Source organism: Ranitomeya variabilis, chromosome 5 (assembly GCF_051348905.1).
Source record: "Ranitomeya variabilis isolate aRanVar5 chromosome 5, aRanVar5.hap1, whole genome shotgun sequence".
NCBI classification, from domain to species: domain Eukaryota; kingdom Metazoa; phylum Chordata; class Amphibia; order Anura; family Dendrobatidae; genus Ranitomeya; species Ranitomeya variabilis.
In genome coordinates this window covers 23,498,996-23,513,240 of record NC_135236.1, presented here as the reverse complement: position 1 = coordinate 23,513,240, position 14,245 = coordinate 23,498,996, and the positions used below count along the sequence as shown (strand labels likewise).

The 14,245-nt window shown below is 45.0% G+C and overlaps 1 protein-coding gene across 2 annotated transcripts in view; it reads right to left on the bottom strand.

The window, feature by feature from the left end:
* Positions 1-6,603, bottom strand: part of LOC143774207 (sulfotransferase 2B1-like) — a 233,121-nt gene extending 226,518 nt beyond the window's left edge. Inside the window, exon 1 of one of the 2 annotated variants that reach the window (XM_077261585.1) lies at positions 6,481-6,603. The gene's annotated coding sequence lies outside the window, so the exon portion shown is untranslated. The remainder of the gene's footprint in view (positions 1-6,480) is intronic. The other variant, XM_077261586.1, reaches the window with a different exon arrangement.
* Positions 6,604-14,245: the final 7,642 nt, after the last annotated feature.

The window sequence follows — 14,245 nt, the reverse complement described above, 5'->3', positions numbered from 1 at the left end:
TACCTGGCTACTTCTAGATGATGCGGTAGGTTTAGTTCATGGTCAGTACAGTTACATCTTCCAAGAGCTTGTTCCTATTGAGGCTTATGCTAGTTCTCTGGCCATGGAGATCATGACACTGGTGCAGGGCTGGGATGGCTTTTCTGGAAAAAAAGTGTCGACTGGGTAGCTCGTATCGTGGTTCAGCGTACTCCATCAGGGCTTTGAAAGCTTCGCTTTCAACTAACCGGTAGGGCATCATCTCTAACGAGATTAGTCTAGCTATGTGGGCGTTAAAACACTGTGTACGCGGATGCGAGGATAAGTACTTCCTTTTTCTAACCAGAGTCTCATGTAGGGTGAGCTGGACTGGAGAGCTGGAGATCGTGGAACTTTCGGGTGTGCCGGTGTACATGGCAGACTGAGAGACGGTTGGAGACGGTATTGTTTCCGCCGGTGCCCTAGATGCAATATTTCCTCCTACAAAACTGGTGATTCCCTGACCCTGACTGCTTTTGGCTGGCAAAGAAACCTGCACAGATACTGCCGGTGGTGCGGAAAATGGTGGCCTTACAGTGACGGAAGGGATGTTGCGTTGCTGACTAGCTTCATTGGCCGAGGGTGCTACAACCTTGAGGGACGTTTGGTAGTTAGTCCAGGCTTGAAAATGCATGGTGGTTAAGTGTCTATGCATGCAACTAGTATTTAGACTTTTCAGATTCTGACCTCTGCTTAAGCTAGTTGAACATTTTTGACAGATGACTTTGCGCTGATCAGTTGGATGTTGTTTAAAAAAATGCCAGACTGCACTCTTCCTAGACTCGGATCCCTTTTCAGGGATTGCAGACTGAGCTTTAACCGGATGGCAACGCTGTGCTCCAACAGGTTTTGGCTTTGACATGCGTTTTGGGCCAGATACGGGCCCGGCAGATGGAACCTGTTGCGATGTTGATGCCTGCTGCGGCCCCTCCTCCACCTCCGCTTCTGAACTACTGCCGCCTGCACCCTGTTCCCCCAATGGCTGCCAATCGGGGTCAATAACTGGGTCATCTATTACCTCCTCTTCGAGCTCGTGTGCAACTTCGTCTGTGTCACTGTGTCGGTCGGTGGTATAGCGTTCGTGGCGGGGCAACATAGTCTCATCAGGGTCTGATTGTGGATCTGTACCCTGAGAGGGCAATGTGGTGGTCTGAGTCAAAGGAGCAGCATAGTACTCTGGCTGTGGCTGTGCATCAGTGCACTCCATGTCAGAATATACTTGTAATGGGCATGGCCTGTTAAATGTTTCACTTTCTAAGCCAGGGACGGTATGTGTAAAGAGCTCCATGGAGTGACCCGTTGTGTTGCCTGCTGCATCCTTCTCTCTTGTTGTAGTTTTTGCTGAGGAGGACAAGGAAGCGACTTGTCCCTGACCGTGAACATCCACAAGCGACGCGCTGCTTTTACATTTACCAGTTTCGGAAGAGGAGGCAAAAGAGCTAGAGGCTGAGTCTGCAATGTAAGCCAAAACTTGCTGTTGCTGCTCCGCCTTTAAAAGCGGTTTTCCTACTCCCAGAAAAGAGAGCGTTCGAGGCCGTGTGTAGCCTGACGACGAAACTGGCTCCACAGCTCCAGACTTAGGTGGAATATTTTTATCCCCACGACCACCTGATGCACCACTACCACTACCATCATTACCAGCTGACAATGAACGCCCACGACGACCTCTTGCACCAGACTTCCTCATTGTTTTAAAATCTTAACCAAAGTAACTTTATTTGTTGCTGTCAAACAACTTACACGGTGAGCTATAACTTCAGTATGATTTCAATATCCCTTAACAGGTTGGTGAGACCACAAGGAAAATCAGGCACAATGTTACACACTCTGTTTTCTGTGGCACAAAATCACAGAGATGACACACACGCAGGACTGTCACTCAAGCACTAATGTCAATATTAATCTCCCACCTAATTTATTTATTTTTTTTTCTCAGGGAGACTTTAGAAACCAAATAATATTAAAAAAAAAAAAAAAAAAAGGCTTTCTATGGCCCACAATTAGAGAGAGAGAGGTGGCACACCCAGGAGTCAAGACTGGCACACAAGCTGAAAGGGCAATATTACTCTCCCACTGTTTTTTTATGTATTTTTTGTTTTTTAAGGGAGACTTTAGAAACCCAATAATATTTAAAAAAAAAATAAATAGGCTTTCTATGGCCCACTGAATGAAAGGGAGAGAGGTGGCACACCCAGGAGTCAAGACTGGCACACAAGCTGAAAGGGCAATATTACTCTCCCACTGTTTTTTGTATGTTTTTTTTTTTTTTTTCAGGGAGACTTTAGAAACCAAATAATATTAAAAAAACCAAAAAAAAAATAGCCTTTCTATGGCCCACTGAATGAGAGAGAGAGGTGGCACACCCAGGAGTCAAGACTGGCACACAAGCTGAAAGGGCAATATTACTCTCCCACTGTTTTTTTATGTATTTTTTGTTTTTTAAGGGAGACTTTAGAAACCCAATAATATTTAAAAAAAAAAATAAATAGGCTTTCTATGGCCCACTGAATGAAAGGGAGAGAGGTGGCACACCCAGGAGTCAAGACTGGCACACAAGCTGAAAGGGCAATATTACTCTCCCACTGTTTTTTGTATGTTTTTTTTTTTTTTTTCAGGGAGACTTTAGAAACCAAATAATATTAAAAAAAACAAAAAAAAAATAGCCTTTCTATGGCCCACTGAATGAGAGAGAGAGGTGGCACACCCAGGAGTCAAGACTGGCACACAAGCTGAAAGGGCAATATTACTCTCCCACTGTTTTTTTATGTATTTTTTGTTTTTTAAGGGAGACTTTAGAAACCCAATAATATTAAAAAAAAAAAATAAATAGGCTTTCTATGGCCCACTGAATGAAAGGGAGAGAGGTGGCACACCCAGGAGTCAAGACTGGCACACAAGCTGAAAGGGCAATATTACTCTCCCACTGTTTTTTGTATGTTTTTTTTTTTTTTTTCAGGGAGACTTTAGAAACCAAATAATATTAAAAAAACCAAAAAAAAAATAGCCTTTCTATGGCCCACTGAATGAGAGAGAGAGGTGGCACACCCAGGAGTCAAGACTGGCACACAAGCTGAAAGGGCAATATTACTCTCCCACTGTTTTTTTATGTATTTTTTGTTTTTTAAGGGAGACTTTAGAAACCCAATAATATTTAAAAAAATAAATAAATAGGCTTTCTATGGCCCACTGAATGAAAGGGAGAGAGGTGGCACACCCAGGAGTCAAGACTGGCACACAAGCTGAAAGGGCAATATTACTCTCCCACTGTTTTTTGTATGTTTTTTTTTTTTTTTCAGGGAGACTTTAGAAACCAAATAATATTAAAAAAAACCAAAAAAAAAATAGCCTTTCTATGGCCCACTGAATGAGAGAGAGAGGTGGCACACCCAGGAGTCAAGACTGGCACACAAGCTGAAAGGGCAATATTACTCTCCCACTGTTTTTTTATGTATTTTTTGTTTTTTAAGGGAGACTTTAGAAACCCAATAATATTTAAAAAAATAAATAAATAGCCTTTCTATGGCCCACTGAATGAAAGGGAGAGAGGTGGCACACCCAGGAGTCAAGACTGGCACACAAGCTGAAAGGGCAATATTACTCTCCCACTGTTTTTGTATGTTTTTTTTTTTTTTTTCAGGGAGACTTTAGAAACCAAATAATATTAAAAAAACCAAAAAAAAAAATAGCCTTTCTATGGCCCACTGAATGAGAGAGAGAGGTGGCACACCCAGGAGTCAAGACTGGCACACAAGCTGAAAGGGCAATATTACTCTCCCACTGTTTTTTTAGGTATTTTTTTTTTTTCAGGGAGACTTTAGAAACCAAATAATATTAAACAAAAAAAAAAAAAATAGGCTTTCTATATCCCACTGAATGAGAGATAGCACACACAGCAGTGGCACACAAGCCCTGACTGAGGCCAATATTTTTCTCCCACTGATAGATGTAGTGTTTTTGTGTTGAGGTAGAATTTAGAACACAAATCACGGAAAAAATAAATAGGCTTTCTATGGCCCACTCAGTGAGAGATGGCACACACAGGGATGGCACTGTAGCAGAAATGCCAATCTTAATCTCCCACAAAAAAAAAAAAAAAAAAAACAGGGACTGTCCTACAATTACTATCTCCCTGCAGTAATGTAAGCCAGGTATGGCAGGCAGCAATAGGAGTGGACTGATGCACAAATTAAATAAAAAGTGTGGACAAACAAAAAAGATAGCTGTGCAGAAAGGAAGGAACAAGAGGATATGTGCTTTGAAAAAAGCAGTTGGTTTCCACAGTGGCGTACACACAGCAATACAGCTATCACGGTCACGGAACCTTCTAGGGCAGCCCAATGAGCTACAGCGCTGAGGGGAAAAAAAAAAAAATAGCTTCCACTGTTCCTGCACACCGAAGGTGGTGTTGGACAGTGGAAATCGCTGCAGCACAAGCGGTTTGGTGGTTAGTGGACCCTGCCTAACGCTCTCCCTGCTTCTGACAAAGCGGCAGCAACCTGTCCCTAAGCTCAGATCAGCAGCAGTAAGATGGCGGTCGGCGGGAACGCCCCTTTATAGCCCCTGTGACACCGCAGACAGCAAGCCAATCACTGCAATGCCCTTCTCTAAGATGGTGGGGACCAGGATCTATGTCATCACGCTGCCCACACTCTGCGTTCACCTTCATTGGCTGAGAAATGGCGCTTTTCGCGTCATTGAAACGCGACTTTGGCGCGAAAGTCGCGTACCGCATGGCCGACAAGCACAGGGGTCGGATCGGGTTTCATGAGACGCCGACTTAGCCAAAAGTCGGCGACTTTTGAAAATGATCGACCCGTTTCGCTCAACCCTAATGGGCACCCTTATCATTTTCTTGTTTTAAATACTCCTACCTACTTTTTACTGACTTACTAAAGCACTTTTTTTGGTTTTGTAACCTCATTGAGCTTTGAACTTCATAGCCAGGTGTATGCAATCATGAGAAAAGCTACTTAAAGTGGCCACTTGCAAGTTGTTCTCCTGTTTGAATCTCCTCTGAAGAGTGGCATCATGGGCTCCTCAAAACAACTGTCAAATAATCTGAAAACAAAGATTATTCAACATAGTTGTTCAGGGGAAGGATACAAAAAGCTGTCTCAGAGATTTAACCTGTCAATTTCCACTGTGAGGAGCATAGTAAGGAAATCGAAGAACACAGGTACAGTACTTGTTAAGGCCAGAAGTGGCAGGCCAAGAAAAACATCAGAAAGGCAGAGAAGAAGAATGGTGAGATCAGTCAAGGACAATCCTCAGACCACCTCCAGATAGCTGCAGCATCAACTTGCTGCAGATGGTGTCACTGTGCATCAGTCAACTATACAACGCACTTTACACAAGGAGAAGCTGTATGGGAGAGTGATGCGAAAGAAGCCATTTCTGCAAGCACGCCACAAACAGAGTCGGCTGAGGTATGCAAAAGCACATTTGGAGAAGCCAATTTCTTTTTGGAAGAAGGTCCTGTGGACTGATAAAACTAAGATTGAGTTGTTTAGTCATACAAAAAGGCGTTATGCATGGCGGCAAAAAAACACAGCATTCCAAGAAAAACACTTGCTACCCACAGTAAAGTTTGGTGGAGGTTCCATCATGCTTTGGGGCTGTGTGGCCAATGCCGGCACCGGGAATCTTGTTAAAGTTGAGGGATGCATGGATTCCTCTCAGTATCAGCAGATTCTTGATAATAATGCTCATGAATCAGTGACAAAGTTGAAGTTATGCAGGGGATGGATCTTTCAGCAAGACAATGATCCAAAACACCGCTCCAAATCTACTCAGGCATTCATGCAGAGGAACAATTGCACTGTTCTGGAATGGCCATCCCAGTCCCCAGACCTGAATATCATTGAACATCTGTGGGATCATTTGAAGAGGACTGTCCATGCTCGGCGGCCATCAAACTTAACTGAACTGGAATTGTTTTGTAAAGAGGAATGGTCAAAAATACCTTCATCCAAGATCCAGGAACTCATTAAAAGCTACAGGAAGCGACCAGAGGCTGTTATTTTTGCAAAAGGAGGATCTACTAAATATTAATGTCACTTTTCTGGTGAGGTGCCCATACTTATGCACCTGTCAAATTTTGTTTGAATGCAGATTGCACATTTTCTGTTAGTACAATAAAGCTCATTTCAAGGCAGAAACATTACTGTGTCCAACAGTTATTAGATATATGAAAGTGAAATAGCTGTTGCAAAAAACCCCCACAATTTTTATAAAACATTAAGCTTAAGATTAATAGGGGTGCCCAAACTTTTTCATATAACTGTAGGTAAACTAGAGAATCGGGATCGGGACTCAGCCTCTGAATCTAAGCTTTGTGATGGCCCTTGCATTGGTCATTTCTAAACTCAACAGCATTGCATGATTATATCTTCTATTCTTTACGTTCTATTATAACAATGCAAAAGGAAATGAGAGTTGTATGGAAATGTAAAATGTACTTACATTCAGGAGAGGTTGAGACTCTGAGAAAAACTGTTTCTTATTTGTGAAAGGACCCAGTGGTCATAGGATCTGTCTGATCACAGAATGAATAGGAGTTTTGTTCACAAAACAAATGACATAACGATCCTGAACTCTGCAATTGATTCTGCAGAATATCTCCACCCATTGGGCAAAATACATTTCACAAGGAGAAAAAAAGCCACATCCAAATACCAGCAGGAAAATAATATTCACAGAGAAAATTAGACTCTGAAACATAACAATCATTATGGGCTTACGTTAATTTCTGTTGCACTATGGTTTTTAGCTAAGAGTAAGCAGAATGTAGAGGGCAAGTTGCCCACATTGCTTATAGTAGCAGCAGATGTAGCACGGCATGGGGCGGTAGCTGCAGGATAGATGTTATGACCCCAATGGCAGAGGGTCTCAGAAATAATTTCTAAGTCTGCAAACACAAAAACCAGCTCATAGGGCAGTGGTAACTGGGCTGACCATATATCTAATCCTAGCACCACAAATAACAGCAGCCGGGGAACGTACCTACGTTGATTCTAGACGTCTCGCGCCAGCCAGAGAACTAGCTAACCCTAGAAGGGAAAATAAAGACCTTTCTTGCCTCCAGAGAAAATACCCCAAAAGTTGGATACAAGCCCCCAACAAATAATAACGGTGAGGTAAGAGGAAAAGACAAACATAAGAATGAGCTAGGTATTTAGCAAAGAGAGGCCCACTAGCTAATAGCAGAATATAGAAAGATAACTTATATGGTCAGCAAAAACCCTATCAAAAATATCCACACTGGAAATTCAAGAACCCCCGAACCGTCTAATGGCCCGGGGGGAGAACACCAGCCCCCTAGAGCTTCCAGCAAGGTCAGGAATCACATTTAGTACAAGATGGACAAAAATGAGAGCAAGCAAATAACCCAAAAAAAACAAGAAGCAGGACTTAGCTTAATTTTGCACGAACCAGGACCAGCAGATAGGAGCAAACAGAATGTGTCTGATTACAACGATGCCAGGCACTGGACTAAGGATCCAGGAGGTTTATATAGCAACACCCCTGAACTAACGACCCAGGTGGGTGCAACCTGAGGGAAGAAAATCCCAGAGTCATATCACAAGTAACCACAAGAGGGAGCCAAAAAGTCTAATTCACAACAGATAGACCCTCGCCTTCTCCTGTAATGTGCTGGTTCGCTACATGAATGAGTGGGTCCTGGCTGGGCTTTGGTGTTGGTGCTGTGAGGGCTGTGAGGGCCTTATACTTGAGCAGGAGACCTGTAACCAGTAGTTTTGGCTGGCCAAGACACAGTCTTTACTAAACGGTAACTCGGTAAGGGTTATATAGAAGAGGTAGCAGGTACAAAGTCTTATGGACCTTTACTTCACAGTATAAAGCATTTTCACATCCAGTTTCCTTCTACTGTAGCCTCACCAAGACCAAAAAAGCACAGTGTCTCGCCTTCTTCACAGCCCATATTGTCACTACACTCCTTGTCAGCAAAAGAGATGAGAGAACTTGTTCAGAAACATTTCACCAATCTCAAATTCAGCTTGAATCTAGCTCATTCGGATTCATTTTCAGATTCCGAAGAAGAATTTTCTCTCAAAGTAATCAAAAATCGGGTACAGTTCAGTAAATAATCACGTTTCCACTAATTTTTTTGTTACAACTTTGGCCAGAATAGTGGTGCTGCATGATGAATGGGGGTCGTGTTTGATGAGGGGAGGGGATGGATTGAGGTCAGAGGAGCGGCTGAGTGTTTTTTTTTAATTTAAGTTAATGTGTGTAGATTCTGGCAGCTAATCAAGAAGCAGAAACCATCCACAATGTACAGACACAAGGGCTTCTATCATTGGCTGCCAAAGTCACATGTTCCTCCTCATATAAAAAGCAGACATGTTTTTATGCTGGTGCCATTATCTAAGCGCAACATTGCAGAGACTCTGTTCCTGATGCAAGTTATATAGTTAGATAAAATCCTGCCCTGTATAAAATTAATCTTCCAGCAACTAACTATTTTGTGCTAACAGTTTTGTGCAGGCAAGTGTACACATTTCCTAATCCAAATCGTTTGGGCTCATAATTTATTGCATTCAGGACTCAGGAGGTCACATCTACTAATAAAAATAATTTGGGCTAATATTGTTGTGCAGGCCAGAGTCTGTATTTCATATTCAAAATTGTTTGGGCAAATATTGTTGTGCAGGCAAGAGTCCACATTTACTAATCAAAATTATCTTGGCTAATATGGTTGCAGTCAGGACTCAGGAGGTCACATTTGCTAAACAAAATCATATGGTCCGATATTGATGTGCAGGCACGATGCCCCATTTCCTAATCAAAATTTAATGGGCTTATATTGGTGTGTAGGCACAACACCACATTTCCTAATCAAAATTGTCTGGGCTAATATTGTAGAGCAGACATGAGGACACATAACCTAATCAAAATCAAAATTGATTGGCTAATAGTGGGGTGCTGGCAAAAGGCCCTGTTTTCCAATCAAAATGATTTGGGCTAATATTGGTGTGCAAGCACCAGGCCACATTTCCTAATCACAATTGTTTGGGATTAAACTCTAGTGCAGGCACCAGGACTCATTTAAAAAAATGGGCTAATACTCTGGTACATGCACCATGCCTCATTTCATAATCTAAATTGTTTGACCTAATACTCTTGTGAAGGCACCATGCCTCATTTCTTAATCCAAATTGTTGGGGCTAAAATTATGGTGCAGGTAACGGGCCTCATTTCATAATCAAAATCATTTGGCCTAATACTCTGGTGCATTTCATAATTCAGCATCTAAATCTTTTGTGCTAATTCTGTGGTCGAGACACACTATCTCAGCCAATAAATACTGATTATTAACTTAGTGACCGGTGACTGCCAAGGCTGGGCCTAGTTTTGTGAAACAGCTGGTTAAGAGTGGGGAAGGGTACACCCAACATGAGTGGATGAAAGCAAGGTTGTGGTGGAAGAGGGAAAAGGCTTGGTTTTTTAGGTGTATGCAGAATAGGTGGTAATGTTACTAAAAGATCTACTGAACAAACACTGGCTCTTCGTATTCAAAGACAAATTACAATGTCTGTTATTGGATGGGCTACTCAACTCTCTTTCTATGGCAGCCGCACCGCAGTATGCTTGTAGATGAGGGACAGAAAGAACATGTGCTCCAGAGGATGGCTAGCAATGCATCAAGTGGCCTCTCCTTTCAATGGACAGCCAGATACACATTTTCATCAGGACACCACCAGCAGCGCTGAATAAATGTTCAGACAGAACGCTGGTTGCTGGGCAATTACAAAACCTCCAAGGCATGTGAGGCGAGCTCTGGCCACTCTTATACAGGTGCTTCTTACAAAATTAGAATATCATCAAAAAGTTAATTTATTTCAGTTCGTCAAAAGAAAAAGTGAAACCCATATATTATATAGAGTCATTACAAATAGAGTGATGTATTTTCAAGTGTTTATGTCTGTTAATGTTGATGATTATGGCTTACAGCCAATGAAAATTCTCTTAACTCTGATGAACTCTCCATATGGAATGGCTGCAATGGTATGGAAAGTGTGGCAGCTATCTGCACGTAATGTAGTAAGCCATGGTGTCAGGACATTATGGATGTTTCTTGCTCTCTGATTGTCTAGCCGCAATGTGCACACATAAATGTAGGAAAAATTTTTTTACAATAACGCTGTGCCTTTGAGTTCTGCAAACCCCTTCGCATCATCACACACGTGCCAAACGCTCATGATACACCACCATTATCATTACTAAAGGGCTGAAAATACTTTTGTGGCATTGCAATTTTCCCACACTTTTACTAGATGTTACCGATTTTTACCGATTTTATTTACAGTTTACTTGTGTTTCCGATCACAAATCCGAATGTGCCATATTCGTGCCGAATTTATGTTTGGCGATCGTTTTCCAAACAAATTAGCTGATCACTAATCAGGAGCTTTGTCCATTTTATATGCCAAATGAAGACCAATAATGTCATATATATGTCACCTTATATAAAAATAGTACTGCATACCTGTCATGTAATAATGCTTTCCAATACACACATATGGACATCTATATTTTAGGCACACATTTACACACACACATTCTCTAAATTTGTGCACCTACTACATACACATATATGCACACATAGATGCAGACAATCTGCATTCCTATATACAACCACAGACATGTTAATACATTCTTCGTACATGCACACACTTATGCTCACCTAAATACACACTTTACATACTGTTCATAGATAGGGGTCAGCTTCTTACTTTTCAGGTTCTGGGCTGCTCTGTGGACTCCACTGAGGGGAAGAAACAGGGACTAACGTGAGAAGTTGTAGGAACTATAGTGAATAAGATGGCTGGAAACAGACATTTCTATATCTACATCTTTATTTTACCAAATAGCTAAACTAGAGAATCACGACAGTGCAATTAACCCCTTCCCGACCCATGACGCCACGTAGGCGTCATGAAAGTCGGTGCCAATCCGACCCATGACGCCTATGTGATGTCATGGCGGGAACGCTTCCCTGCGGGTCCGGTGACCGGGGTCATTCAAATGTCACCAGACCTGCAGGTGCAGGGGAACCTGCACTTCACCCCAGGGGGAGTGGATTTGCCCCCCCGGGTCTACGATCGCTCCGGGTGAACTTTTTTTAACCCCCTCCAGCTCTGATTGGAGCTAGCGTCCATGTGACACTAGCACTCCAATCAGATGTGGAGGGGCGGAGAAAAACAGTGTCTGCCTCCCTCCTCAGCTTCATCCCATCCGTGGAAGCTGAGGAGCGATGTGCCCGACTGCTCACCTGCCCCCCCAGACACCGCGATCGCCGCCGCCGCTGCTGCATACCTCTTCAGAGCGCCGCCGCTGCCGCTACCATCGCCTCCCCCACTGCTACCGCCAGCACCACCGCTGCTGCTGAGGACAGGTACCTCCCCTCTCCTGTCCTCCACTCCCCCAACCTCCGCTCCCTCCCCCCTGCCCCCTTGATCACCCCCTGCTCCGGTGATCACCCCCCTGCCCCCCTTTATCACCTGCTGCTGCTCTACTTTCTTTTCTCCTACCGCCCCCTGCATCTGTCAGCCCCACCTCCCCTGGTGATCACCCTCTTCAGTGATCACCGCTAATCACCCCCTGCCCCCCCCGATCACCCCCTATCCCCCCTGATCACCCCCTGTCCACCTGAACACCCCTCTGCACCCCTTTATCACCTGCTGCTGATGTGTTTTCTTCTCTCCTACCACGCCCTGTGTCTGTCAGCCCCTCCTCCCCTGGTGATCACCCTCTTTAGTGATCACCGCTAATCACCCCCTGCCCCCCCTGATCACCCCCTATCCCCCCTGATCACCCCCTGTCCACCTGATCACCCCTCTGCACCCCTTTATCACCTGCTGCTGCTTTGTTTTCTTCTCTCCTACCACGCCCTGTGTCTGTCAGCCCCTCCTCCCCTGGTGATCACCCTCTTTAGTGATCACCGCTAATCATCCCCTTCCCCCTGATCACCCCCTACCCCCCGATCACACCCTGCCCCCCCTGTCCACCTGATCACCCCTCTGTCCCCTTTATCACCTGCTGCTGCTGTGTTTTCTTCTCTCCTACCGCCCCCTGCGTCTGTCAGCCCCTTCTCCCCTGGTGATCACCCTCTTCAGTGATCACCGCTAATCACCCCCTGCCCCCCCTGATCACCCCCTATCCCCCCTGATCACCCCCTGCCCCCCTGTCCACCTGATCACCCCTCTGCCCTCCCTTTATCACCTGCTGCTGCTGTGTTTTCTTCTCTCTTACCGCCCCCTGTGTCTGTCAGCCCCTCCTCTCCTGGTGATCACCCTCTTTAGTGATCACCGCTAATCATCCCCTGCCCCCCTGATCACCCCCTACCCTCTGATCACCCCCTTCCCCCCCTGTCCACCTGATCACCACTCTGCCCCCCTTTATCACCTGCTGCTGCTGTTTTCTTCTCTCCTACCACCCCCTGTGTCTGTCAGCCCCTCCTCCCCTGGTGATCACCCTCTTTAGTGATCTGTTATGACCCCAGTGGACAGGGTCTCATAGGAACGTGTAAGTCTGCGAGATTCAAAAATCCAGCTCATAGGGCTGTGGTAACTGGGTTGACCAAATAGCTACTCCTAACGCCAACACTAGAAGTAGCCGGGGATCATGCCTACGGTGATCGCTAGATGACTCGCGCCAGCCGGAGAATCTAACTACCCCTAGGAGAAGAAAACAAAGACCTCTCTTGCCTCCAGAGAAAGGGACCCCAAAGCAAGATACAAGCCCCCCACAAACAATAACGGCGAGGTAAGAGGAAATGACAAACACAGAAATGAACCAGGTTCAGCAAAGAGAGGCCAGCTTACTAATAGCAGAATATAGCAAGATAACTTATCTGGTCAACAAAAACCCTATAAAAATCCACGCTGGAGATTCAAGAACCCCCGAACCGTCTAACGGTCCGGGGGGAGAACACCAGCCCCCTAGAGCTTCCAGCAAAGGTCAGGATACAGATTGGAACAAGCTGGACAAAAATACCAAACAAAACAAAAGCAAAAAGCAAGGAAGCAGACTTAGCTTGAAATACAGGAACCAGGATCATAGGACAAGAGCACAACAGATTAGCTCTGATTTCAACGATGCCAGGCATTGAACTGAAGGTCCAGGGAGCTTATATAGCAACGCCCCTGAACTAACGGCCCAGGTGAGGATATAGGAAAAGACAGAAGCTCCAGAGTCAAATCACTAATGACCACTAGAGGGAGCAAAAAGCAAAATCACAACAGTACCCCCCCCTTAGTGAGGGGTCACCGAACCCTCACCGCGACCACCAGGGCGATCAGGACGAGCGGCGTGAAAGGCACGAACTAAATCGGCCGCATGAACATCAGAGGCGACCACCCAGGAATTATCTTCCTGACCATAGCCCTTCCACTTGACCAGGTACTGAAGCCTCCGCCTGGAGAGACGAGAATCCAAGATCTTCTCCACCACGTACTCCAACTCGCCCTCAACCAACACCGGAGCAGGAGGCTCAGCAGAAGGAACCACAGGCACAACGTACCGCCGCAACAAGGACCTATGAAACACGTTGTGGATAGCAAACGACACAGGAAGATCCAGGCGAAAGGATACAGGATTAAGGATTTCCAATATCTTGTAAGGACCAATAAAACGAGGTTTAAATTTGGGAGAGGAAACCTTCATAGGAACAAAGCGGGAAGAAAGCCACACCAAATCCCCAACATGTAGTCGGGGACCCACACCGCGGCGGCGGTTGGCAAAGCGCTGAGCCCTCTCCTGTGACAACTTCAAGTTGTCTACCACAAGATTCCAGATCCGCTGCAACCTATCCACCACAGAATCCACCCCAGGGCAGTCAGAAGGTTCCACATGACCCGAAGAAAAACGAGGGTGGAAACCAGAGTTGCAGAAAAACGGCGAAACCAAGGTGGCGGAACTAGCCCGATTATTAAGGGCAAACTCAGCCAACGGCAAGAAGGTCACCCAATCGTCCTGATCAGCAGAGACAAAACACCTCAAATAAGCCTCCAAAGTCTGATTAGTTCGCTCCGTCTGTCCATTAGTCTGAGGAAGGAAAGCAGACGAAAACGACAAGTCAATGCCCATCCTACTACAAAAGGATCGCCAGAATCTGGAAACGAACTGGGATCCTCTGTCTGACACAATATTCTCAGGGATGCCGTGCAAACGAACCACGTTCTGGAAAAACACAGGAACCAGA